General features: G+C 42.3%; 1 protein-coding gene across 2 annotated transcripts in view; it reads right to left on the bottom strand.

Moving 5' to 3' along the window:
• Window positions 1-1,643, bottom strand: part of ZNF385B (zinc finger protein 385B) — a 728,692-nt gene extending 727,049 nt beyond the window's left edge. For both annotated transcript variants that reach the window (XM_040440755.1, XM_040440756.1), the window contains exons 1-3: window positions 1,523-1,643; window positions 1,231-1,314; window positions 709-880 (exon numbers count right to left, since the gene is read on the bottom strand). The gene's annotated coding sequence lies outside the window, so the exon portion shown is untranslated. The remainder of the gene's footprint in view (window positions 1-708; window positions 881-1,230; window positions 1,315-1,522) is intronic.
• Between the last annotated feature and the right edge of the window lie 3,414 nt (window positions 1,644-5,057).

Here is a 5,057-nt window from a genome sequence, read left to right as displayed (position 1 = left end):
CAACATATTCTGTAGCACTTTACATAAAATTATTCACAAAAATGAACACCTTTCACCCTAGGACTAAAATCCAATTCCCGTCAAGCACTTTTTTACTACTTTGCATCGCATTAACGTAGTCGCATTTTCGCTTCTAGTTAACTTTTGCCTAAACCATTGCTAGCGTCTCACACCTCATCATCAAATAAAACAAGGCCGTGTAAGTAAAATTGGCATCGCCCTCATATTAGAAGCATAGAACATGCATGGTAAACATGGACGAGTGTGAACAACGTCCAAAATACATGCACCACAGAGCAAAAGACAAAGCCATAATCCCATCCTCTGTCCGCAAGTGTCAGCTTTAACCTATTTCCAAGCGGATTCTGGGTTGTGGCCAGTGCCCGGGGCATTCACAGGGATGGACTCTTATTATAACTGACAGATCCCATCGAGTACTTTTCTCCCCAGTTTGTGTCACGCAGCATGTGACTCACAATTAAAGCCGCCGGATTGATTTCGCCCCCATCTGCCAGGGATGCCTGCTATGTTATACACAGGGAGGGCAACAGGACAAAAGCAGAGAAGTTACATTGCCTGTTGGAAGTGGGTGACGGAAGGTAACACAGAGTGGAAGAAAACCTCCTCCTCCTTGGTGCTGTAGACCACGGCAATGCAAAACCAACCTGTCCGTCCAGGGGGAGGCTGCAGGGTGACAAGATGTCTTACCTTTGCTGGTTTTGGGCAGTGAGGGCAGGCTGGAGAGGCTCACCGCTAGTCCTGGTGTCAGCTGCTGCAGCAATAGTTTTGTTTGTTGATGTTCTTCACCCAGATCTTGTTCCTTACTCAGCCTGCTCTCTTTCCTCGTCGTCCTCCAAGGCAGCCCAGCATGGGTTAAATCCTGAGCCCCACCCACAGAATATTAACATTTAATATTTCAATGTAGTTATAAAGTACAGTGAGATACTAATAAAATCATGTCCAAGGTATAGAGCATCAACGCTTGCTATAAAAATAAAAATAAATAAAATTAAAACATAAAAAATAAATAAATAATTGAATGCAAAACATCCACCGTGATAATCCAGAGTGTCTCTCGCGAGCCAACTTTTACTAAACCCACGGAAGGGACGGCCCCATCCAGGCTGTGAGTGATGTCTGCCCATCACCTGGGCTCACTGCGCATGCGGACCACATGAGACTCCCCTAGAGCAAGGCTGCCAGAGAGGGAAAGTTTAAATATATACTCACGTAGTCGTCCTTTGCTTTAATCTTCCTGGCAGCACAGCATGGGTTAACTCCTGAGTCCCACCCACAAGACAGGTTCTGTAGTCACTGCAAGCAAACACATGGTTACTATTCGCCCATCACTGACATCCCCTCCCATCCATCACCCCCCCCCCACCTCTTGCTTTAGTCTTACATGGATTGTGGAGAGAGGTATCAAGTCAGGACAGAAGAGGAATTGCAAGCAGCAGACATGTCTATAGGTGAAAGCATGCTCTTACAGAGTCTCCCCTGAACATCCCGGGAAGAGCTTTACCTATGTTAAAGCGGCAGGATTGACAGAATGGGGGCTTTTTGTTCCTGATTGCCGACTCCCCTGCTTCCCAGCATTGTAATGTGCCTGGGAGGTTAGCAGGCTGGATGTTCATGCACACTCACTCCTGCTTGCTGTGTTTTTTTCTGAAGCTAGTGACCCCTAGTGGCCATTAGGAGCACGCAGCCTCTACAATACTGTACTCCTGCTCTTATTCACATCTTACAGGCGTTAGAGACAAATAGAAACAATAATTCTGGAAGAGCCAAGATATAGGTATTGTTAGACTGGGGCTACAGGGAGACTTTGTGTAGTGTGACTTTCCAATATTAACTGTTAAACAGATAGATAGATAGATAGATAGATAGATAGATAGATAGATAGATAGATAGATAGATAGATAATGAGATAGATAGAAAATAAATAGATATACACACACATACATATGAGATAGGTAGAAAGATAGATAGATATGAGCTAGATAGATAAATAGATAGACAATAGATAGATAGGAGATAGATAGATAGATAGATAGATAGATAGATAGAAAAAATATTAAAAAAAGATAGATATATAGCAGATAGATATGAGATAGATCAATAGATAGACAATAGATAGATAGATAGATAGATAGATAGATATATAGATACATGATAGATATTGGATGGATGGATAGATAGATAGATAGATAGATAGATAGATAGATAGATAGATAGATAGATAGATAGATAGATCAATAGATAGATAGATGGATAGATAGATAGATAGATAGATAGATAGATAGATAGATAGATAGATAGATAGATAGATAGATAGATAGATATGAGTTAGATAGAACAAACAACATGGATGACCATGATCAGATGATATAATTGTTGCCTAAAAGAATACTTTTAAAAATGTAATGTCTTGTTAACAATGGGTAAACCTGCAAGAAAGTGTTTAATTTCTTTGCAGCGCCACCACAACCGAGGACCCTCCCTCTATTCACTCTGAATTCCCTCATATGGTATAGAAAAAGGTTTTTCTAAACTGGACAACCCCTTTAAAGAGGTTATACCATGTTTGATGTAAAAAATGAAAATCAGACATCATATAGTACATGACAATACCTTTTATTACAAAGCTAGAACCAGCCCTGCACGGCACATGGGTCTAGAGATTTCCATATTCACTGCTCCAATTGATCTGCCTGGCAGCCCAGGGGGTGTGTCCTTTCTGCTGCAGCTCTCTTCCTATCACAGCTCAGGGGTGTGTCCTTTCTGCTGCATCTCTCTTCCTATCACAGCTCAGGGGTGTGTCCTTTCTGCTGCAGCTCTCTTCCTATCACAGCTCAGGGGTGTGTCCTTTCTGCTGCATCTCTCTTACTATCACAGCTCAGGGGTGTGTCCTTTCTGCTGCAGCTCTCTTCCTATCACAGCTCAGGGGTGTGTCCTTTCTGCTGCATCTCTCTTACTATCACAGCTCAGGGGTGTGTCCTTTCTGCTTCAGCTCTCTTCCTATCACCGCTCAGCAGATGTGTCCTTTCTGCTGCAACTCTCTCCCTGTAACTGCCACAGCTTCTAACAGAACATATGGCTGGTGGCGGTTGAAGATTTAAAATGATCAGTTTCGACCAGCTCAATAAGACGGACAAAAAATAAGCAAAAGAACAAACAGCAGGTGGCGCTATACAGATGCATTTTATTGAATAGCTCACTGGCTATAGTAAATTTTTAATTACATGCAAATACAAAAGTATTCAGATCCATGTGCTGGTTTGAAAAATGTATAATATGCTTTGTGACGCGCCCCCTTTAAGTAATTCAGAACACAAGTGTTATATCTAGGTCAGATTCTAAATAAGGAAAGGCAGCAAGAACATTTATAGCATCGGGAACTAAAACAATGATGGCAACCACGTTAGTCTCAAGGTCACAGATGGATAGGGATTTGCGGCTAGAGCCTGGCTTTGAGCCGGCAGTAGTCTTACAGACCCACTGTGTAACTCCACCTTGCTGACGTCATGAAGTTGGCATCTTAAGGTCTGTACATACATCCCAATAATCATACCAATTTAACATCCCAGAAGCGATTGTACAAACTATAGGCCCTAAAACTGATCTCCCATCACAGCCTTTAAATGTTAATCATTAAATTATTACAACTTTATATTTGCATATCCGTAAACTTTTATTGTTATTTTTGTTATGTATAAAGGGGCCATTATTTGTTTTATCTCAGTCTGATAAACAAATGGGAAGGTAACTATGGCTTAGATACTGCGTGCTAGAAATATCCTCTAAGAAGAGTATGTGCATTGTGGTTAAACCTGGCATCAGAGGGTAAAAGTAGAGATCTTCTGCAAATCCACTAAAGGTGCAAAAACGTAAGAGAGGGAAATAAACTAAAAGTCTGGCTAACCTGAAATAAGGGTCAATCTGGTTCCTTTTCAACCACTGATGGAAAGCCCTTTACCCTTCCAAATAAAAAAAATTAGGTTATAAAAAGTAGATGAATGGTGATACGCAGGAGAACTGTATACTCACATGGTAGTGCAGGAGTGAACACAATTTTGGGTAACAGTGTAAACCACCTATTTGGGCAGATTTGGTACCACATTATTCCCCCCCTCTAAGTGAAGGATTTACATCTATTCTTCATGCTTGAATATGTTTGGTACTATACACATGAAAGTGAGGAATCCTAACTAAATTGTGCCTGTACATTTAACAAACTGTTGACATGTCTTAGTGCCATATCAAAGGTTTTGATATGAAGGGCTTCTTTAGAAGAAAGATATTTAGTTTACAACCTCTTTCACCAGCCCCATCACTCGAAAATACAAGAAAGCCAGTATATTTAAAGGAAACCTGTCACCATGATTTAGTGCATAGAGCTGAGGACATGGGCTGCTAGATGGCCACTAGTACATCCACAATACCCAGTCCCCATAGCTCTGTGTGCTTTTATTGTGTTAAAAAACTGTTTTGATCCATATGCAAATGAACCTGATATGAGTCCTGTATCTGGAGATGAGTCAAGTGGAAAGGAGCCCAGCACCGCCCCGTGTCCTCCGAATCTCCTCCTTGCTGGCTGACGTCACAGAGCTGGAGCGCCGAGATCTCGCGATGCGCGAGCTAGCGCATGCGTAGTTCGTTCCCTGTGCTGATGCCAGTACAGGGAATGAACATGATGCCGACACTGCGCATGCGCTAGCTTGCGCATCGCGAGATTTCGGCGCTCCAGCTCTGTGACGTCAGCCAGCAAGGAGGAGATTCGGAGGACGAGGGGCGGTGCTGGGCTCCTTTCCGCTTGACTCATCTCCGGACACAGGACTCATATCAGGTCATTTGCATATGGATCAAAACTGTTTTTTAACACAATAAAAGCGCAGAGAGCTGTGGGGACTGGGTATTGCAGATGTGCTAGCGGCCATCTAGCAGCCCATGTCCTCAGCTCTATACCCAAAATCCTGGTGACAGGTTCCCTTTAATATAAGTTTTTCCTGTAGTTAGTGTATGCATTTTCTGTTAGAACATGTTCATTTGACTGTTAC

The sequence above is a fragment of the Bufo bufo genome, chromosome 7 (assembly GCF_905171765.1).
Source record: "Bufo bufo chromosome 7, aBufBuf1.1, whole genome shotgun sequence".
Lineage (NCBI taxonomy): Eukaryota > Metazoa > Chordata > Amphibia > Anura > Bufonidae > Bufo > Bufo bufo.
Note: the sequence above shows the minus strand (reverse complement) of the source record. Positions and strands in the feature narration are given on the sequence as shown.